The 22501-nt window shown below is 57.7% G+C and overlaps 1 protein-coding gene and 1 long non-coding RNA gene across 7 annotated transcripts in view; one reads left to right on the forward strand and one right to left on the reverse strand.

Moving 5' to 3' along the window:
• The window catches only part of GSE1 (Gse1 coiled-coil protein), a 418214-nt gene that overhangs the window by 23554 nt on the left and 372159 nt on the right, over positions 1 to 22501 (forward strand). The gene's annotated exons all lie outside the window — the stretch shown is intronic.
• Positions 12610 to 17732, reverse strand: LOC136792999 (uncharacterized). The gene is made up of 3 exons (XR_010837675.1): positions 17525 to 17732; positions 16050 to 16171; positions 12610 to 14449 (listed from the first exon to the last, which is right to left on the reverse strand). It is a non-coding gene; the product is annotated as an uncharacterized lncRNA (long non-coding RNA).

The following is a 22501-nucleotide window of genomic DNA, read 5'->3' on the forward strand; positions in this document are numbered from 1 at the left end:
CTGATTTCAGCGTCTTGGAACGCTGCCACGTGGCACCTAGCTGTCCTTATCTGCAGCGTATTTTCACCACCATTTGGGGTTATGCACCGCTGATCAACCCTGTAGAAAACAGGACTGCAGTGTGTGTGCTCGCGCGCGTATCCGGGTGTCTGCTGCAGCGTCGCATGTGGTAGCAGAAATTTACCCTGTGCATTTCTCTGTGACAGAAGATTCAGGATGTCCCAGGCGCTGCGCTACCGTGAATATCACGAGAAGGTTAGAAAGGAGGAGAGCTTGTTGTCGTGAAAGTTAGCAGCTGCCGTTCTTGTATGTCACTTCTGGTCCACATCCCTTGTCGGATGCCTTTCGGGCCAGAAACGTTGCTGAATTTTTTCAGCCTCTTAGTAAGATTCTTTAGTGCCGATGCTGCATTTTAGGTAACACCTCAGCAGGGCCAGGGTTAGCACTGTGGAATCAAACCCCGTCCTGTCCCTGTGGCACGATGAGAATACCCGGTGGGAAAGAAACCGGGACTATATATAGCCTTCAGGCAGGGCACGTTTTGCTGACAAACGAGCGCAGAGCAGTTTTCGTCTCCAGAACTTTTGCATTGGGGGCTTGTCAGGATTTGGGGATCCGCGTTACGAGTGCCGCCCCTGGAGTGATGCCCGTGTCTTGTCCTGGCTCTAGGGGAGTCTAGGTGATGGGAGAGAAAGCAGCTCTCCTCTGTGGACTTTTGTTGTGTTTATTTGAAGACGGAGAAAAGTGGGGAAGGAGCTGCGTCTGATTGTATGGAGAGAGCAAGGGGAATGGTCGGCTTTTTACCCACGTGCTCCCGCACTGTTTGACTCGTGCACTGAGTGTGTGTGACGTTTTTCAATCTCAGGAGAAAAGGAAGAAATGAACCCCTTGTGGGCTCAGGACTCCCCTTGTGTTGGGGCATTGGGGATTTTTTTTTAATTTAGTCTGAGGTTTTTATGTTATTTTAACTTTTATTTTGGAGTATAGTTGGTTTACAGTGTTGTGAGTCTCAGGTGTACAGAAAAGTGAATCAGTTACACATATACAAATATATCCACTTTTAGATTCTTTTCCCATATAGGCCGTTACAGAGTATTTTTTAAAATAGTTTTTTGTTCTATTTATTTATTTTCCTTTTTTTGTTTTTGGCTGCGTCGGGTCTTAGTTGCAGCACACGGGATCTTTGTCGAGGCACGTGGGACCTTTTCATTACGGTGCGCGGTCTGCTTGGGTTTCTCTCTAGTTGCAGCTCTCAGGCCTCTCTCTAGCTGTGGCGTGCGGGTTTGGTCTCTCTAGATGTGGTGCGCGGGCTCCAGAGTGCATGGGCCTCTGTAGTTTGCGGCCCGCGGGCTCTCTCGTTGAGGCACAGGAGCTCAGTAGCTGTGGTACTCGGGCTCAGTTGCCCCACGGCATGTGGGATCTTAGTTCCCAGACCAGGGCTCGAACCCACGTCCCCTGCGTTGGAAGGCGTGTTCTTTACCACTGGACCACCCGGGAAGTCCCCATTACGGGGTATTGAATAGAGTTGGATCTGAGGCTTTTTAAAAGTCAGCTTGTCTCCACCGTGAGTGGGGCCCAGCCTGCTCTCCCCACGGTCTCTGGCAGCCAGGCCTGCCAGACCTTGAGCAGCTCCATAAATTCCTCCAGTGACACACTATCATCCTGTGCAAATGCTCCCCGGCAGCCCTGGGAGGAAGCCCCGGACGCCGCGTGTTTAGACGGGGTGGGACCTGCTGGAATTTGCGTTCTCTCATCCAGAAGCTAAATGGATCTTTTATTAAGGTCAGCATAATCCATTTTTAACTGAATTTGAAGGTCACTCTGTGCTTGGGGTTCTCCTGAGGCTGCTGGGAGTGACTGTGTGTCCACAGCATTTGGGGACTGGCCACGAGTCTTGGAGATGGTCTTGCTGCGCTAGGGGCCAAGCAGTGCCCAGGGAGTCTCCAGACCGTGCTGGGGACCCATTGGCTGTCTGGTCACCTTGGCCCATCAGCTTCGACTTCTGTGTTTCCTTGGGGTCAGAAGGGGGGGCGGATGCGATTCATTCATCGATTAACCATTTCTCGAGCAGCTTGTGTGTGCCAGACGCGGTGGAGGGCACCAGTCCCGAGGAGCTCAGAGCCTGGTGGGGAAGCTGGACAGATGGGCAGGCGATTCCAGGACAGTAGGACGGGAGCCGAGCCGGGGTCAGCCCCAGGGGAACAGACTGGAAACACAGGGAGGCCGTCACTTACCTGGGGAAGGGCGGGGAAGGCTTTGCACCCCCAGGGCCCTTCCAGCTTTAAAATCTTGACTCTGTATCTCAGTTTAGGGCCTCGAATCCCAAAGAAATCAGCTCGCCACATTGCGATTCAAGAAGAAACGAAACAGGGGCTGTGTTTCTGCAGCTGCCGGTGGTCCCGAGAGCATCAGCCCCTCAGCGGGGCTACGGTCAACAGCTCCGTACACCTGGTCACTTGGCAGATCTCTCCCGGGATCAAGGCCACGTGTCGCCCGGGTCGGGGAACCTGGTCCTGGTGTCCCCGCTCCGTGTCACCCTGGAGCGAAGCCCCTTAATCCAGGGCCTCTGTCTCCCGGTTGGCAAAATGGGAAAGTTCTAAGAGCTCTGATAGCTGGGAAAGGGCGGCTTGTCCGTGCAGCACAGCTGTACCAGGGCTGACCCTCGGCCTCGTGGCTGGAGCTGAGCTGGTCCGATCAGAGCAAAGTCAGAACGATCTTACCCCGCCGTCAGTGTGTGATGCGTGTCGAGGGCAATTTCTAGATTCAGTCAATGACAAACTGAACGTTTTTTCTCCAGGGAGGCAGCAATTCTCACTTCCAGGCAAGCATGCCTTTTCTTTTTTTAAAATTTAATTTAATTTATTTATTTTTGTTGAAGTATAGTTGATGTACGTTGTGTTGATTTCTGCTGTACGGCACACGCATTCAGTTTACACATACCTGTGTAATTGGGTGAATCCTCCTACACGGAGGGCGCTGTACGTACGTTGAGCTGTGCTCCTCGGGTCCTCGCTCCTGGTGCCTGTTTGGAGGTGAAAGGAGGGAAGGAAACAGGCAACCCTGGTGGCGTCCAGCTCGCAGCCGTCCCGTAGCGCTGGGGGGGCTCTCAGGATCACGGGACAGGTCACCCCAGCCCCCAGCCGTGGGGACAGAGGCTCACAGAGAAAGGAGCTCACATGTCCCTAGATGTGAAAGAGAAAGGGTTCTTCGTCTGCTGGTTGGGTGAATGGCTGGATGAGAGAGGCTGGCCCAGTGCATTCACTGGGCCAACATTTTCTAAGTGCCGGCTGCAGGCCAGGCCCCGTCCCGGGACAGGCAGGAGGCGCAAAGCCATGAACAACACCGGGTCCCTACACGCCCGGAGCTGACCCTGCAGCCAGGGAGAGCCGGGAGGTAAAGAGTGGACAGGCCGAGCATGCAGCACGTCCGATGGTGGCTGGTGGAGAGGTGGGACAGTTGGGAGGGCGGGAAGGAGGTGGTCTGGAGTCCTGCCAGCCGGAGGCTGGACTTGGGGATGGACGCTGACAGCTCCCCCCAGGGGAGGCCCTGGTGGCTTCAGAGGTGCTCCAGACTTCCCCCGGACAAGCCCGGTCGCCGCCCTCTGATTCTGGGGAGAAGCGCAGAGACCCCACCCCCAGTACACACGCTCGGGCTCCCCGGGTCCCGGTGCTGCCTCCCGGCCAGACCTCCTCTGTGCTGGCAGGATGTGCGCTGGGGCCGTGGGACTCCACCGTCCCCCGGTGTGGCTCACACAGAGCTGGGCACGGCCACCAGCCCTTTTGACCAGAAACTCGGGGGAGGGAGTTGTGTTTATTCTGAAGTGTAATCACCCTCTCCAAGAATACACAACAGAGGTCCTACTGTGTTTATTTTGTCGGAGGCATATTGGCTTAGCTGCGAAGAGAGGCAAGTTGCTGCACCAAGATCCCCCTCCTTTATTTCTGTGTAAATATGCAGTTTTGTCTTGTCTGTCAAAAGTGCTTTGGGTGGGAACTTGGAGTTTGCACCTCTGCCCCCCCCCCATTTTTTTTTTCCTTCTCTGAAATCTAAGTTTGGGAGCTCGGGATGCAGAAGGGATTAAATGGGGACATTCTGTCCAGAGGGTACACTTCGTCCACTCCGAGTGCCTCAGCCAGGGGCAGCAGGGGAAAGGATTTTGAGCGGGGGCCTGATGTGACCAGACACAAAGCCAACTCCTGTGTGGAGGCCCAGGTGATGTCTGGAGCCTAGTGACTTCGGGAGAGCGGGCAGGTGAGGGGGCGACGTGGACGCAGCTGGGGGATGGGGCAAGCCAGGCCTGGAGACAGACTTCTGGGCTGCAAGACGTGATCACCGTGTCTACCTGACTTTGCCCTGCTCTGCTGTCCCCTGAATAAAAATAGCTCGGACTGTCACCCTTCCCTCTGCTGTCTGAGGACAGGATCACCTTCTCCTTCACCTGCTCCCGGACACCTTGTCACTCTCTCCTTCCCGCTTCCTCCCCCCTTCAGATATACTTGGGTCTCATTTTTGTCACTAACGGGGCTTGTCCTTGTGGGCCAATTTTCTCTCTCTCTCCGGGGCTCCAAGTTCCCTCTGGGCCAGAGGCCTCTTGGAAGAATCCTTGAGTGTTTTCCGTATCTCCAGTCTCGGGTGGCCAGGCCAGCATCACTGATCTCTACTACTTTAGTGTCATAATAGGGATAATTAATATTTGTGGAGTGTTTCCTAGGGACTTTGGTCTCATCGTCTCAATGGCTGCACAGATGCTCTGTTTCGGGAGCAGGGAAACAAGGAAACTTCGCTCAGAGAGGTCATTTGCCTCCCCCCACGTCACGCAGCTGTCCTGCGGAGGCCAGACCTGAATTCAGGGCCCTGGTCTCTGGGTCCCAAGCCCTCTCCCCTGGGCCAGCATTTCCTGGTGTGGTTGGAGCTCTTAAATGGCTGACGTCTTATAAGGAGCCCAGAGATGCAGGTTTAACTGACCATGGATCACACGGCAGGAAAGCTGTCCTTCAGGCTTATGGCAGGGAGACATCTCAGGCCTGGAGTCTTATTCAAATCTCTCTCTTTCTCTCTCTCTCTCTGTGTGTGTGTATATATGTGTGTGTGTGTGTGTGTGTGTGTGTGTGTGTGTGTGTGTGTGTGTGTGTGTGTGTGTATCTGTATATATATATAATATGTGTATATTATTGTGGTCACATGGACATAAAGTAAAATTTGCCACAAACTTGTGCATTTGTTTTCCCTCAAATGCTTTTAGATTTTGGAACTGAGGATGAAGAAAGTAGTGCTTTCAAACGAAATCCCTAACCATCTGTGGATGGTGAATGATGCTGTTTTTTTCAGTCTTTAGAAGGTTAAAAAAGTGAGTTGAAAAGGAAAATTTCAGATAAATGAGAGCCTGGTGGGTGGTCTGGGGCCTTAACCAAGCTCCGGGAGGTGGGGTGGGAGGATGCCTGCCCCCCCCCCCCCCCCGCAGCGGGGAGGACCCCCTGGACGGGGTCCAGGCCTGCGGAGGCCCGTCTGCTCTGTGGTCAGAGCTACCCCACCTGCCCAGCGGTGGCCAGGTTGGGTGGTGAGGACCGGGGTGGGCTGTCCTCGTCACAGACCCTCTCCTGCTGGGTCCCCACTGCCTTCTGGAATCCGGCACCGTCCCAGGAAAGGAGCTGAGGGCCAGGGTCTCAGGGAGTTTCCCACAAGCCACCTTCCCGCTGCAGCCCGGGTAAGGCCCCGTGGCGTCAGTGCGGGGTGTGGACCCCCGGGGCCTGCTGAAGGCCCGGCCTGGCTTCCTGAGGCCAGGACACTGCTGCCTGGCAGCAGCGTTGGAGAATAGGTGCGTGTCTTCAGTTCGCACAGTCTTGGGGCCGTGAGCCTTCACGATGCACCGTGATCCGCAGGGTGGACCCACGGAAGAAATTGTGTGTGTGTCCCCCACCACCACCACCCCCGGAGACCCACGTGACTCTTGGCAAGGCCTCCGTGGTTCTGGAGGCCGAGCGTGTCTGGAGATGACTTTGCTGACGGCCTGGGAACCTCCATGTGGACAGAAATCACACCCCGTTCCCTTCATCTGCTCTCGCCTGAGCAGCCTCCTTAGAGCCCAGATGTGGTCTCCCCAGGCCCAGGATGGGGTGAGGCCGGGCGTCCAGGTGGGACGGGAGGATGGGCGTCTGGCCTCACCCTGCCGCCGCCCTGGTGACGGGCTGCAGGCCTCCTGGCTGCGCCCCAGCCCCTCGGGGAGGCCGGCCAGCCCTCGGCCTCTCCCGCTCCCCCCTCCCCCGCCTCCAGAACACCTGTGCTTCCGGGGAGTGAGGCTGCCCGCCCCAGCGGCCCCGTGGAGGATTGCTCCCCACATGCTGTGGCTCCTCTGGGAGCCAGACCTCGGGGCACCTGAGCTCTGAATTCCCACCTGGCTCTGGGGTCTCTGCCCCGGGGCCCCACCCCTGTCCTCTTCCTTCCAGCTGTCCTTCTTGGCACCCGGTTCCCGATGGCCACTCAGACAGAGCCTTTAAAGGGCCGGCCTTGACCTGTGGGCCTTCCAGGCCTGCAGCTCCTCTGCAAGGGGTGAGCATCGGGCCTGCTCGGGGTGGGGGGGGGTCCTGGCAGCCACGGGCACACTCGTGTTCACGGCCGAGGAGAGCTTAATGCAGGGGCTGTGTGCCCAGGCCTGGGTAGGTGTAGCGAGAGCACGGCGGGCAGCTCCCTGGGCCGGTCAGGGCAGCAGGGGCGGCCCCGGGGCCCGAGGGCAGGAGGACGGAGCTGTCGGCGAGCCATGGGGTCTGTGTGCAGGGCCATGCGCTGGACACCGGACGCGGCGGGTCCATGCGTCCCTGCAGGGAGGATGATGAAGCAGCCAATACCCTGCTCTCCTCTCCTCTGCCGGCCCTTCCCACCGGAAGCCAGAGGGCCAGGGCCCACCGATGCATGCCACCCGGATCTGCCTCACAGGACGCAGAGCCGGGGGCGAGGAAGGCAAGAACCTGGCGCCGCTCCCACTTTACAGATGAGGAAGCCGAGGCTAGGGACTGCGCTGGTCTTTTTTTTTTTTTTATCACAGCTTTGTTGAGATAGAATTCACACACCACACAGTTCACCCATCTGACGGGTACAACTCATATTCACAAGGGTTGGCGTAGTTGCCAGGTCGTGTAGCCATCACCACTGTCTGTTTTATTTATTTTTTATTATTATTTAGTTTTGCGGTACGCGGGCGTCTCACCGTCGCGGCCTCTCCCGTCGCGGAGCGCGGGCTCCGGACGCGCAGGCGCAGCGGCCACGGCTCACGGGTTCCCGGATGTGGGATCTTCCCGGACCGGGGCGCGAACCCGCGTCCCACGCGTCGGCAGGCAGCCTCTCAACCGCTGCGCCACCAGGGAAGCCCCCACTGCCTGTTTTAGAGTCTGTTTATCAGCCCGAAGAGAAACCGTGGGCCTGGGAACAGTCACCCTTCAATGTGCACTCCACCCCTCAAGCCCTAAAGTGATCTCGGGTCTTTCTGTCTGTATGGATTTTTCTATTCTGGGCATTTCATATGAATAGAATCATTTCATGTATGGTCTTCTGCATCTGCTGTCTTTCGCTGTGCCTGCTGTGTTCAGGTTTCATCTGTACGGGAGCCTGTGTCAGGGCTTCCTTTCTGCGGCGGAGTTGCATTCACTGTCTGGATAGATCCGTTTGTGTTATCCATTCATCCCATGATGGACAGTTGGGTGTTCCCACTTTTTGGCTATTGCGGGTAGCGCAGCTGTGAGCGTCCGTGGACGAGGCTTCGTGTGAGTGTAATGCTTTCATTCTCTTGGGTAGATAGCTGGGAGTGGAATTGCTGGGTTACGTGGTTAGTGCCAGACTGTTTTCCATTCCCACCTGCAGCTGTGAGGCCTCTGAGTCCCCCACACGCTCACCAACACTTGCTATTGTCTGTCTCTTTGATTCTAGCTGCCTCGGTGGGGTGCAGTGGTGTCTCACTGTGGTTAAGGAGTGGGATTTGAGCTGTGGTCTTTCCACCCCGAGGCTGTGCCTTCTCCCCAGTAGGAGCTGACCCCCCATGGGGCCATCCTCCTTGGGACCCCAGTGTCCCCAGAGGCAGGCTGAGCTCCTGGAAGGCAGGGTCGTGCAGCCCCAGATCCCCTGCGATGAAGGCCTGCCCTGCCCCTGCCAGTCAGCCAGGGGTGCTTTGTGCTCAGCGGTCCTTACAGGGTAAGAACCAGGTGAGCGGTACCCCACAGGCCCAGAGTTCTAGAGTCCGGGCCGTTGATGCCCCTGGTTGGGACCTTCGGAGAAAACCCTTGAACCCTCTAGAATGTTCTGGACAGGTACTTTTCCCGAATCATGAATCATAAGACTCTCACTGGTTGGGTACTTGCACATCTTAGCTCGCTTGATCCTCTGCATAGCACTTGTGATCATCATGTCCTTTTTTGTGGGTGAAGAAACTGAAGCCCAGAGAGGTCAGACCACTGACCCAAGGCTGCACAGCAGGGCCAAGACTTGAGCCCACATTTGGCCGGACAGTCCATGCTCAGGCCACGGCCATCACAGCCTTGCTTTTTCTCCCTTCCTTTGGTTTCCCCCAAACCCTTCCATCCCCGCAGTCGTGACAGTGTGTGGTGGGGGGGTGCTCTTGTCCACAGGGGGTGTGGGTGTCCCTCTGGGCCAGGAGCCGTGGGGAGCTCCGAGGAGCAGGGGACACAGCCTGCTCTTGAAGGCCTCCCAGACCAGCGAGGGGATTTGAACTGAGCTTGGGTGACCTTTCTAGGTGACACTGCCATTCAGATGACCCCTTCATTCACTGATTCATTCATTCCACAAGTATTTATTTACTGAGTGTGATTAGGTGTCTGGTGATTAAGAAACCGTGTTGTGTAAAACCAGACACAGCCCCTTCTTTGCAGATCTCCCAGTCTGGTGGGAGAGAGAGACAGATGCTGGTGACCGGACACACAAGCAGCTTGTGGCCAGGCTAAGGGCTTGGAAGGAGAGGAACGTGCTGTGAGGAACTTAGGTAATGGGGACCTTTGTCTTCATGGCCGGGGGCTGATGTCTGGGAGGCTTCCTGGAGGAGGTGACTGTTGATCCGAGGTCTGAATAACAAGAGGAAGCGAACAAGGCATAAGAGAGGAGGCAAGAGTATTCAGGGTAGAGGGGACAGCATGTGCAGAGGCCCAGAGGCAGGAGAAAGGCACATGGTGGGGAGGCTGTCTAAGGGGGAGGCCGAGGAGGCAGGCAGGGCCGGCCGGCAGCACCACGACGTGAAGGGCAAGGGTCCCGTTGAAGGGTTCCAGCTGGGGGTGGCGTGGCTGGATTTGCCTTTCGAGAAGATCTGTGGCTCTGGAGGGTAGAACCAAAGTGAAGGCAGCCGTTTTGGGGCCTGATGTGAACCAGCAACAGGAACTGTCCGAGGCGGAGTGAGTGGTGGCTGCTCCCCAGGGCTGGTGAGAGAGGTTTTTCGAGACAGCTGAGAGGTTGCTCAGCGTGGCCTGGGCCTCTGCTGCCCAGGGACCCCCCTGCCTCCTCGAGATCCAGCTGGAAGCCCCAGGTGGGGTTTGGGGTGCTGTGAAAAGCATCTGCCGCCCCTGGCCGCGTCCAGGGCCCCTAGAGGAGGCCTCACCCCTCCCCTGTCCCTTCTCCAGCCTGCGGCCGGCACTGCCCAGCTGGGCCTCGCTGCGGCCCATTCATTCACAGCCTGCCACTGCCTCCTCGAGAAAGGGGGAGCTTGCAGGCTGCGAGGATGGAGGTGCTGGCCCTGGGCCAGCCCAGCTTCCCTGCCCACTGCCCCTCCCCCGACGCCCCCCCCCCCCCTCGGCCTGCCCTCTCTTTATGGCAGGCAAAGTGCTAATTCCCAGCGCAGAGAGGTGGGCCAGAGTCTGCGCCAAGAGAGAGACTGTTTACAGCCTCCGGCGGTTCTTGGCTCCAGAGGTCCGGCGGGCTGGCCTTGCAGTGACATGTTTATTCTCCAGGCCCACTGCTGGCCCCGGCTCTTGGCAGGGCCGAGCGGAGGGTTCTTGGTGATGGGGACAGGCTGGCGGCTGGGGGCTCTTTGTGTCTGTGCTCGCCTGCTCTCTTTTACGCTCCCTCCTGTTTTACATTCTAGGCGGTGAAATGTGGAGCCGAGGCCCAGGGACCCCCTGCCCCCAACACCTTCAGAAGCTGCATCCTGGCCCCCAGCTCGGGCTCCCGGGAGACCCTGTAGGTCCGGGTCTCCAGAGTCCCACCGGGAAGGTCCTGGGGGCCCCTCGGTCACTCAGCAGATTCCTGCAGAGCAGCCGGCCAGTGCCAGGCCTCGGGTGACAGCACTGAGCGAGACGGATGGGGCCCCGTCCTCCGGGGCTGGCTGTCCCCTGGCAGGGTAACTGGGCTCCTTTGGAGGTCTCCTCGCCACCCAGCCGCAGAGCTCCTTCCCACCCGCAGTGCCTGCAGGGCCCCGTCCGCCCACGAGGCTGGCTGCGGTGAGAGAGCTGGGCTTCGGGGCCAGACGGCGCTGGGACATATCCCAGCTCTGCTGCTGACCAGCAGGGTGACCTCAGATGAGGCCCTGCACCTCTCCCAGCCTCCGCCCTGTCGTCTGAAATTGGGAGGAGGACTGTGACCCTTTACAGCTGACCTCTGGGGCCGATCACTTACTCATTCAAACACCCACTCAGGGTCACCAGGTGCTGTGCTGGGCAGGCAGTGGGAAAAGAAGAGCGGAGAGGCTTTTAGAGGCAGCGCGTGAAGCCGGGGCCGCTTTCCCAAGGGACCAGGCCAGCAAAGGGCAGACGTGATTCTTAGAGTGTAGCCAAGGGTGGCGTTGGTGTCCCTGCGTCCCCATCCCAGGGCCTCACTCAAGGGCCAGGTCAGCCCGGTGGGAGGAGGTCCAGCTATAGGGTCTCTGGGGACAGGGGGTTTTCAGAAGGGTCCCAGGTGCCTGGGCCCACGTGTAGTGTGGAGCACTGACTGGTTGGTGACGGGACCAGGCGGCTGTTTCCCTGGGGTCCGGCCCTGCGGCCTCTCTGGTTCCTTCCAGATCTGGGTTCTGAGCTCCGATGGAGGGGGCCACACTGCGTGGCTGGGCTTCATCCTGAAGTGTCTCAGCGGCTGCTTCTCTACCCCACGGAGGTGCATCAGCCCGGTTCCCCGGTGGACACGTGAGCGGGTGCCCGCTGCTGGGCCCGGCACTGTCTCTGACCCGCAGGTCCTCCCATGCAGACCTCCGCTCGGACGGTGATGTCCTGCTGCTTTCCTCTCCTAAGTCCTCGGGTCCTTGGCCCACACCACCCGCCCCTCTCCGTGATTCCACCAGAAACTTCGGTGCCTCTAGACCAGGCTTGGCCACCTTTTTGTTAAAGGACCAGGTCGTTCATATTGTAGGCTTTGCGGGCCAGTCTCTGGTCTCTGCTGCATTTTCTTCTCTGTTACTTATTTATTCTTTACAGTTCTTTAACGTGAAATGTAAAAACCATTCCCGGCTCGGCTGGCTGGCGGGTAGCAGCCTCCTGCGGACCAGCCGGGTGGGATGTGGGTTGGCTGTGCGTCACGCGCGTCTGAAGTTTTTGTTTTCTGAGCACAGACCTGCTGAGCTGCACACGTATTGGCTTTGTTAACTCGGACAACAGCCCCGTGACGGGCACTGTGAACCCATTTCACAGGTGAGGAAACTGAGGCACAGGGAGATGAGAAAACCAGCCTGTGGTCTCACCGCGGGTCAGGACAGCATCGGGATTTGAACCCAGGCCATCAGTGTCTGTCTCAACCACGGTGCCTCATCATGTGGCTTTCGGCACCCAGCTTCTCTGCCGCCTGCCGCTACCTGGGTTATTTTGGATGTCAAGGAAGCCCGGATTCTATTCCTGGCTTTCTCTGGGTCTCTCTTGGCCCCCTGGCTGGCCTGCGTCCCCATTGACATTTGCCTTCTCCCAACCTGTCCTCATCACATTCACTTGCCCCACATCAGGGAGACACCCTCTGGAGCAACTCAGAGTTCCAGAAATGGCTTCGGCAGCACCTGCTTCTTCGTGGCCAGCCCTCAGGTCACACAAGGCAAAGCAGTGTCCCTTCAGCTGCTTGGCCCACGTTCTGCAACCCTATATCGAAGCCACATGGGCTTGGCCACAGCACGTGACCGGGTTGGGGACTCGGAGCCCCAAGCCGCCAGCCCGGCATTGCCCGCTGGACTTGTCCTGGCGGTAGGGGCAGCTGTGGCTGAAGGGTCACTGGGAGAGGTTGTCCCTTGCCCCACTGATCAGGCACAGAAAGTGACCCCTTGGCGTCCTGAAGCTTTGGGCCGCCAGAGGCTGGTTCTGAACTTTCTGGCCTCCCAGGGTGCTGTCAAAAAGACTGGGAATTTTGGACAGGTGATTCAGATGAGAGAGAACACAAATAATACATGGGGAAATAGTTGCATAAAAACTATTAAAATATCAGAAAAACCAAGACTTGGTGCTGGTGAATTTGCAAAATATGGCTCATTTGTATTGCTGGTGGCAGCACAAGTCTGTATCATATTGTCTGTTCCCCAAACCATTTGTCAAAGTGTGTCCAGGGCTTTAAAAAACACTCCATACTTTGGCCCAGTAATCCCATTTCTAGAAATGCATCCGAAGGAATGAACTTGCAAGGATGAAAACGATGAGACACACAAAGATGTTCTTTGCACTGTTGTTTATAATAGTGGGGAAGTTCTGAACATCCGACAATAAAATACACTTAGGCAAAGTGTTGTGTACCCCTGGGGGTGGAATATTCTGTGGCTTTAAAATGACAGCCATGGAGCCCATTTCAGCACAGAGAAGCTGATGATCTAATGCTGAGTCAAAATAAGCAGAGCACAAAATTGTACACGTGTCTTGGTTACAGCCTTAAAGCAATATGTCCATGTAAGTCCAGGCTGGAAGAGGACTTGGAAAGCTGGTACGGCTGTGTTCACAAGGTGATGGGACCCCTCCCGTTGAAACACGCGTTAATGCTATCACGGGGTTGTCTTAGTGTGGAACGTGAGGCAGGCGTTTCCGTGCCATGTGACCTTGGACAGGCCGCTGGCTGTGTCCCATCTGTGAAGTGGGGCGGCACCTCTACAGCTGCCCCTTGGGGTTATGGGAACCGGAGGGGCCTGCCTTGCAAGGTCTTTATGGGTGACACCTTGTTGTCCTGTGTGGAGCTGGATTGTCACCATGGAGCCTAAGGAGGCCAGTAGTGAGGGTGGAGGGGTGTAGACCGGGCCCCCCTGCCAGGTGAACCGGGGAACCTGGCCTCTGATATTGAGGACCTATGAGGTGGGTGTGGGGTAGCCTCTCCAAGGCCACCCAGCTCCTGAGACTTGGAGCTGGGAGCTGCCCCAGGCCCTTTCCTTGGCTTTGATGCTGCCTCGCAGGGTAGAGCCTTTCAAATAAGGCTTCCTTCCTGGGAGCCAATGGGATCTTTGAACTCTTGGATCTCATGGGGCAAGGGGGCCCGAAAGCTTCTGTGTCACCTTGGTGCCAGTGTCACTTGACACGTGGCCTGTCAAATGGCTTCCGTTTGGTGGAGGATTCCTGTCATGGGCTGAATTGTATCCCCCACACAAATTCCTAGGTTGAACTGCTTAACCCTAGCACCTTAGAATGTGACTGTATTTGACTATATTTGGGTCTTTATAGAGGTCATTAGGGTGGGTCCTGATCTAATAGGACTGGTGTCGTTGTAAGAAGAAGAGGTTAGGACACAGACACACACAGAGGGAAAGCCCCGTGAGATATACAGGGAGAAGACGGTCCTCTGCAAGCCAAGCAGAGAGGCCTTGGAAGGAACCAAACCTGCCAACAAACAACCTTGGTCTCCAACTTCCAGCCTCCAGAATTGTGAGAAAAGTTTGTCTCTGTTGTTCGAACCTGCCAGCCTGGTACTTGGTTACAGCAGCCTGAGCAATGGACGTCCATAGGGGTGTCCGGCACCCACAGGGTGATAGCTGAGCATGTCCAGCAGTGTGCGAAGGGGGCTGTCTGGGTTTTATTAACTGCACCTTATGGTTGGACGTTCAGACAGTTTCCCCCACTGTTAGAAAACGACAGTGCAAAGAACATCTTCCTGCACGTTCACAGTCTTCATGCTTATAGGGTACGTTTCCAGAAGTGTCCCGGGGCCACGGCTGCTGCATATGGCTGTCCCCCCCCAACAACTAGCGCATTAGTCAGCAAGGCTGGTCCCTCCATGTGAGGAAGACACCCCAGGCCGGGGGAAGCCCGGAGCCTGGGCTTGCACCCGGCCGGAGTGCCCTCCAGGGGCCCACACGACCTTGAAGGTCATCTTCTGGGCTCTGACTCTGAGCTGAGGTTCTTTGAGGAGCGAGGAGCGTTGCAGGAGCCCCTCGGCCGGGGTGGGAAGACCGGCGTCCGCAGGCAGCCCAGGCTCACAGGCTCCGGGGGCGGAGGTCAGCAGGCTGTTGGCAGCTGCGCCGAGCCAGTCGTGTGGGAACGGAGGCCTTGGTCGTCCCCACAAAGATTTTCTGTGGCCGGTTCTGGGAGAGAGAAAGAGAGAGCTGTGAAGCGAGGTGGAGGCCATCCCCAGGCACCTTTTGCCAGGCTGGGAGCTGGCACCGGCGTCCTCCCTCCGGGTACATAATATCCCATAATAGGCGCTGGCTCTTAGGAGTCCAGAGACAGAAAAAAGATTGACATCATGCGAGTGTTGGGTTCGGTGAGCGGGGTGCCCGCTGGCCCCTTCGCCACGTTAGCGGCTGCTGTCCACCTGGAGAGGTCTGCTCCGGGGGTCAACGCCTCGAGCGACAGTGCTGGGGCCCGGTGTCCCCCCAGGTTCACGGCCACCAAAACCTGTGAATGTGCCCTTATTTGGAAATAAGGTCTTTGCAGATGTGATCAAGTTAGGATGAGGTCACCGGATGAGGGTGGCCCTGAATCCACTGGCTGGTGTCCTTATAAGACGACGGGAATTTGGACCCTGGCAGAGAGGATGGTAGGCGGAGACAGACACGCACAGAGAGGCCACGTGAAGATGGAGGAGAATGGGAAAGATGCAGCTACAAGCCAAGGGCCGGCAAGGATGGCTGGCAGCCACCAGAAGCTAGAAAAGGCAGGACGGATCCTCCCCTAGAGCCTTTGAAAAGAGTGTGGCCCGGCCGATACCTTGATTTCAAACTTGTCCAAACCGAGCAAACGCACTTCTGTTGTTTAAGCTACCTGGTTTGTCATAATTAGTTATGGCAGCCCTGGGACGCCAGTGCATTCGCCCGGTGGTCCTTCCCTTCTTTCTCCCTCCGTGGCCTGGCACGCCCCTCTTACAGACGGCGAGTCCCAAGAGATGCGAGCGAGCGGCTTTCACAAGCCTCGTCTCCTGGGCGGGGCTGGCCGTGGGCCGGCACACAGTAGGTGCGCAGTAAAGCTTTGCTGAGTGGATGAGAGGGGCTGGGGCAGGAGGAGAAGGGAGGGAAGGGTTGAGTCTCCGAGATGACCCTGTGGCTGGCAGGGGCTGGGGGGCGGCCCCTCCCCTCCCCTCCCCATGCCTACCCCGTCCTTTCTGTCCAGTCTTGGCTTCAGGGGAGGGGGGGGGGGAGGGGTGCTGTGCCAGTCTCAGGCCCGGCCAGCGCCCACCGCTGCTGTCCCTCTCCTGCCTCTTGCTGGCCGTCTGGCTTTGGGCAACTTCCCAGACCCCAGTTTCCCCCAGTGTAAAATGGGTTTGCAGCACCCCTTCTTTGGGCCGTCTTGGGAAATAGGCTGGTTGGCCTGTGGAAGGCAGCGTGGTGGCCGTTTGCGTGGATCTCCACAAAGGCTGGTCTGGTTGGGGAGCAGCCGGGCCAGCCGAGGGAGGGAGGAGGGTGGAGGATATGCCCGTGGAGAAGGGAGGAGGGCGCAGTGGTTGAGGGCGTGGTGCTGCAGGGCAGGTCCTGTGTGGGCCCTCGGCTGTACCATTTCTATCCTGGGGTCGCTGACTCTCTGGCTCAGTTTCCCCATGTGGAACATGGGGGCAGTGAAAGCACCAACCTCACAGGTGACGGGTGTGAAGGGGACAGAGGGCCTTGCCCAGGCTCTCCAAGCCTGCGCCTCAGCTGATGAGGGGAGAGGGCGGTAGAGGACGCCTGATAAGGACAGGACGTTCCGTACCTGTGGGATCGGCTTGTCTTCCTTTCTGGGCTGCATTTGGGGCCGAGGAGGAAAGTGCTGGCTGGGCAAACCAGAGGAAGCTTCTCGGTACAAAAGCCTTTGCATCTGGAGGTCGGTTGTCCCTTGAAAGGGCCATGCAGAATGTGACCAGGTGGGAGCCTGAAGGTCCCTGAGCCGTCCACGCCTGCCCTCTGTGCTTTTGAGTACGGGGACCCAGGCTCAGAGGGAACGTGATGTGTGGGAGAGGGGATGCTGGTGCAGACCCGCGCTCTGCCCCCGGCCTTCCCTGGTTTGTGTACTGAGGAGTTTGAGTGAAACTGGGGTCGCCCCTGCACCCGTGCGTCTCCCCACTGGGACCCGGCACACGCACTGGGAAACGTCTGGCAGGGGTCAGAGGGCGGTCTGTACTGTGGAAGCGAGGCATCCTGCTGGGCATGGAGACCCCCGTCCCCCCGTCCCCCCGTCCCCCCGCCCCACCGCCTATCTGGGGGCCGGGACCTGTCTCATCACTGTATCCCTCGGGTTGGGAATGGGCAGCTCTCCAGGAAGGCATCTTTTCCTCTTGTCACTTCTTTCCTTCCTGCGTTTTCCAAGGTGGCATAGAGAGCCCCGTGTGCCAGCTGCAGCCGCAAGATCCTAGGACGCCATCCTTGCTCCCACGAGCCCACCAGAAGGGCCGTGTTATGCCCATTGCACAGATGGGCTTACTGAGCCCTGCCAGGCTGGTGTTTCCCTTTCTCTGTTTCTCGCCTGGGTCAGGGAAGGCAGGCTCCCCTGGTCGCCTGGCCCTGCAGGGGACAGGTGGGTGGCACCTCCCAGGGTGGCCCCAGCCCGAGGGAGGGGGATTCCCGCTGCTATTTTCAGCCACTGCAGGGAGACCCTGGGCTGCTGCCACCCGCCGGTCCCCGGCCGTCCGGACTGGCCTGTGGGTCTCGCGTGATGCCGGAGTATCCTCCTGGCCCGCGAGGGGCCAGCACCCCTGCGCTCAGCCCCTCACCCCTTTCCTGGAGGCAGAGGGGGGCCATCCCATGGCGCGTCGCCCACCCCTCTGGGCTGGAGGCAACTCGGCGTTAACCCGGTGCCTGGGTTTCCCGAGCCCCGTTGGGGCCCCCCGCTCCAGTGGGTGGCTGTAAAAATAGCACTTGCTTTCAGTTAGGAGCTGGGGGCGGCGGGGGCCCAGTTTCCCTGCTCCTGGAGGAATTACCAGCCCACATGTTGCCAGGAGCCTTGGCTGGGAGAGGCAAGCGCGGCTCCAAGCCGGCGAGCGGGCGGCGGCACAGATGGAAACTCGATCCCGGCTCAGCAGACTGTTTGATTTATTTTAAAATCAAGCAGATGGCTGCTGCAGGGGTTTGTTTAAGTTCAGCTCCGAGCCGGGCCCGTGGCCAGGAGCCTCGGGGCAGCTGCGCCAGAAATTTTTCAATGACTTTGGTCGTCAAACCACCTCTTCCCTCCCTTTTGAACTTGAGCCTCACCACACACATGTCGGCGGCCGCGCGCGCCTTCTCCGCGCGGCCCGGCTGCTCGCGGCTCTCAGGTCCCCCCTTTGTCTCGCTGCCGCCACCTCTGCCTTTGTCCTCCTGTGTCGCTCTGGCTGCGGCCCTGCGCGTCCCCCGCTTTCCGGGTCTCTCCGGGCGTCCCCACCGCTCCCTTTCGCAGGGAACCTTCCCACGTGTCCCTCCCGGCTCCCTGGCTTCCCTCCGTGGCTCCCTCCCCCCGCTCCAGGCGCATGGGAGACCGGCCAACCTCTGTGGCCACTCGGCGTCCCCTGGGCTGCCCCCTGTGCGAGACCCTGTGGCTGGCAACACCAGGCCCCGACCGTAGATCCTGGAGGAGGCCAGCCCTCCGAGGTCAAGCGGCTCGGCTCCGCCCGGGGCACGGAGGCCGGGTGGCCCGCAGCTGTCCCCGCTGGACGGCGGGTGGCCTGGGCACCTCTGAGGAGCCCGCTGTGTGGCTGGGGCCGCCAGCGGGGTTCATGTGCCCCCCACCAAACGGCTGGTGAACAGGCCAAGGTACATCCCCCGCTCCCCCAAAGGGACTCATCGGTCCCCTGTTCACATGGCCAGCAGGCTCTCCAGCCCCAGACCCCCCAGCCAGGGCTGCCCGGCCTCATCCCCTAAGCGGCCCAGCACCCACTGCCCTGCTTCCTAAACAAACCAAGGCTTTAAATAGCGGCCAGCCCTGTAAATAACCCCAGGTCCCCAAGGAGCGCTCTCAGGGCGGGTGGAGCGCGGCCCCCAGTCACCCCGGCACCGCGGCGGGGGTGGGGAGCGCCGATGGCACGCGGCCCCTGGCCTGGGCCGGGGGCCAGGCCTCATGGCAGGCCCTGGGTGGGGCTGGGATGTTTTTCTGCCTCTGGCTGCAGTGGCCGCCTCTCTGGTTGATCCGGTGGGTGCTGACTCAGCTGCCCCTCCCGGTCCCTGTCCCCCAGGGTCACCCCTGACTCGCTGGCCCGCCTCAGGGAGGACAGGAGCGGCCTGCACCAAGCTGGCCACGTTGCAGCCGAGGCTCCGCCGGGGGGACCTGGAGGAGAGGCCAGGATGCTGGTTCCACATCTCCTCTCGTCTCGGCCGCGTCCGTGCGGACAGGGGACCCGGCCGGGCCCCCAGTGCCCCTCCGCGTCCTCTGGGGCCCTCAGTGGAACGATCTCACGTGCTCTAGGGTGGAGGCCCCAGCCTCTTCCTCCCTCAGCCTCTGCCCCGAACCGGGCCCAGGGAGACCTTGGGGGACACACTCGTCGAGAACGGCAGCGTGTGGAGCCCGGCCCCGACTCGGGGCCGGAGCAGGACTCCTGCAACCCTCGCCTGCCGGCGAGTTGGTGAAGTGGTCGCAGGTCCGTGGCCTGCACAGGGGATATTTTCACATCCCAGCGCAAGTGTATTAGTTCTCTGGCGCCTCGTGGATGGTGGAAACGAGCCCACCAGCAGCTTTAAATCTTGAAAAAACTCTCCCAAGAGGTTTACATCTATTTTCCAAACAGCCGATTTCCACTGTGCCCCTTAGCCGTGCACCAGCGTCTCTGTCAGATCAGTCTGAACGTTGTAATGATTTTAGCTCCTCCTGGAGCAGCCCGGGGAGCTGAAAACGTGGCCCAATTAAAAAAGGCGTCCCAGCTTGCTGCGTGGACTGGGCACGTGGAGGTGGTTCCCGTCGAAAATGCTCCCTGGGAGATGGGGAAGCTTTCGTTTATTTATTTTCTGTCTCATTGGTCCCCCTCCTGCACTGGCCCTCCCCACGCAGAGGTCTGGATCCACCACAGGGCTTCATTCATACCGTGATTTTTTTTCCTCCTCTTTCTACTTTAATTTTTGTGTAAGAAAGAGGAAAACAAAAATTTAAAAATTATATACTGTATGTCCCCAAAGGATGTTTGTGAAATGTCTCAGAATTTCACTTTCCAGGTGGTTTCACCAGATTGATGTTTTTGTTCGTTTTCTGATGAGTTGTACGAAGGAGAAGTTGGCTTACTGGGCAGGCAGGCATCAAAGCGATCACACCCATGTGTCTATCTCAGGAAAACACAGAAAAATGCCTTTAGACCTACCAGTGTTATAGATGATAGAATCTTCAAACTGCTAAACTTGATGACGGCCAAATGGGGCCGGCACCTTTTTTTTTTTTTTTTTTTTTAACACTTCTTTATTGTGTAAAAAAATAAACACCATGTAAAATTTACCACTGTAACCATTTTAAAGGGTCCAGTCTAGTGGCGTTAAGTACGTTCACACTGTTGTGTAACCGTCACCACTGTCTAGTTCCAGAACTTTCTCACCACCCTGAGCAGAAACTCCATACCCATCTGCAGTACCGTCTTCAAGATGTTCTGAGGCAGAGACACTGCCTAGGCCCCACGGGGCACATTCAGAGGGTTCCTGTGTAGGGACACAGTGGAGAGAACAAAGGAGCGGAACGCCCTGGCAGAAAACTGTGCGCTGATGACAGCGGTGAATATGGAGAGAGAGGGGGGGGGGAGGGGGAGGGGAAGGGGGAGAGAGAGAGAGAGAGAGAGAAAGAGAGAGAGAGAGAGAGGGAGAGAGAGAGAGAGAGGGAGAGGAGTGGGGAAGTGAGGGAAGAGGGGGTTTGGGGGACAGAGGAGAGGTTCCCGGAGCCACACTCTTTAAAAACAAGAAAAAAAAAAAAAAAAGCCCTGGCTCTGGGTGGCAGCCGAGGAACATTGTTATATTTGGGTTGAGCTGGAGGCTCTACAGATGAGCATGGTCTGGTCCAGGTCCAGTTTAGCTTAGTTCATTTCTATTCCGACTCTCTGGTTTCCTGGATGCCCAGCCCTTGGTGGGATCCAGAAGCTCCATCATTCATTCCATGCAGGTCTGTTGAGTACCCACTCTGTGTGGCGCACTGTTCTGAGTAAGGCAGACAGCTCTGAACAAGACAGACCTGCCTCTGCTCCCCCATCCCTCCCCCATCCAGTGTACCTTCTGCTGCGGGAGGCTGGCTGAGAAGAAGAAAGGGAACAAATATGCAACCAGCTGTCATCGTGGAGATGGTGAGGGCTGGAGGCAGTCGGGGAGCAGGGGCTGTGTGAGGATTGACTAACAGATGCTGTGGTTGGGGGGTACAAGGGGCAGGCCAGGTGAGGAGTGGTGCTGGCAGCGGGCACAGAAAAGCAGTCCGTGCAGAGGCCCCGATGGGTAATGAGCTTGAGGTTTTGTAGGTAAAGCAGGAGGCCGGCATGGCTGGAGTGGATGAATAGGGAGGAAGGAGAGCCTGGGGGGGAGGTCCGAGAGGCCAGTGGGGCTGGAGGACATGGAGCCTTGGGAGTTTCAAGTGGGAAGGGGATCCATTGGGGCAGTTCCCCAGGGAAATGTGACCTGATTCACGTAACACCCCTCCCTCTGGCTGCTGAGTGGGGAGCAGGCTGGAGGGGGCAGGCGTGGACATGGCATCAGAGAATACACTGAGTCCCGTCAAGGTCCACTTCTTCCCCTTTCAGTTGCTCTTTGATCATTCTGACTACTTCATGGAGAGTCTCAGGCTGTCTTTAATGCCTCCCAAACACTTGCTGTATGAGTTATCTACTGCTGTGTAACAAAATACACCAAAACGTTGCAGCTTGGAGCAACAGTTATTTGTTTTCTCACCGCTTCTGTGGGGAGTGGCTTGGCGGTGTTTCTGGCTCCAGGTCTCTGATGAGGCTGTAATCAGGATGTTGCCAGGGCTGCGGTCTTTCCTGAAAGTTTGACTGACGTCTCACATGGCTGTTGGCTGGAGGCCTCAGTTCCTTACCATGTGGGTCTCTCCCTAGAGCAGCTGGCTTCACCCAGAGCCAGTGACCCATGAGAGAACCAGGAAGGAACTTCTGTGCCTCAAATGACCTGGTCTCAGAAGCCACACGCTGTCACTTCTGCCATGTTCTATTCATTGGAAGTGAATCACTAAGTCTGGCCCAAAGTCAAGCGCTCTACCTCTTCAATGGAGGCATGTCAAAGCATCTGTGGACGTATTTTTAAACTACTACACTTGGTGATCTCCATTTTTAATAGGGAGAGAATAGGCTCATTGTTTTGTTTTCACAGTATGTATTTTTAGGGTTACTTTCTATTTATGTTGTATAATACTGGTTTTCCTTTTAGGGTACTCATGTACATTTTAAATTTATTTAAGCTTAAACAGTGAGTTGACTTAAGGAAGATTATGAAGTAAGAAAAACTAAGTAGAATTAAAAGGGGGAGGTGGAACATGGCGGCCACGGGTGGGGCCTGCTGGCAGCAGAGTGGCTGAGAGTGCGGGCTCTGGGTTCGAATCCTACCTCAGCTGCCTAGAGCTGTGTGACCATGGGTAATAATCTAACCTCTTTGGGCCTCAGTTTCCCCCTTGATAAAGTGAGGGAGCAGCCTGCTGCCTGGGCTGTTGTGGAGCCCAGGTAGAGTCTCCACAGAAGGGCTTGGCATGGGGCCGGGTAGGGAGTAAGGGCCCAATGAGTGTCCCCCGCTAGGAGATGATGACACATGCTTTCAGCCTCACCACACGGTCTGTGGGGCTCTCCTGACGCCCCCGCTGTATGTGTGTGTAGCTGGAGGACCAAGGATGTACCACCCCTCCCCTCTGCTCACTCAGAGAAGTGGTAGCACTTGTTGGTGAGGGTGGGGAAGACTCTGCAGGGGGCGGTTCTTCATCTGGTCAGAAAACTCAGGTTACCAGTGAAGTAACCTGATACGTAACCTCAGCAGTGGTCATCCTACCCATCCAGTTGCCTGCCTATCCATCCACCCATCCATCCATCCATCCACCCACCCATCCATCCATCCATCCATCCACCCACCCACCCATCCATCCATCCACCCACCCACCCATCCATCCATCCATCCATCCATCCATCCATCCATCCATCCATGCACCCATCCATCCATCCACCCACCCATCCACGCATCCATCCATCCATCCGTCCATCCATCCATGCACCCATCCATCCATCCATCCATCCATGCACCCAT

The sequence above is a fragment of the Kogia breviceps genome, chromosome 18, assembly GCF_026419965.1.
Source record: "Kogia breviceps isolate mKogBre1 chromosome 18, mKogBre1 haplotype 1, whole genome shotgun sequence".
NCBI lineage: Eukaryota > Metazoa > Chordata > Mammalia > Artiodactyla > Physeteridae > Kogia > Kogia breviceps.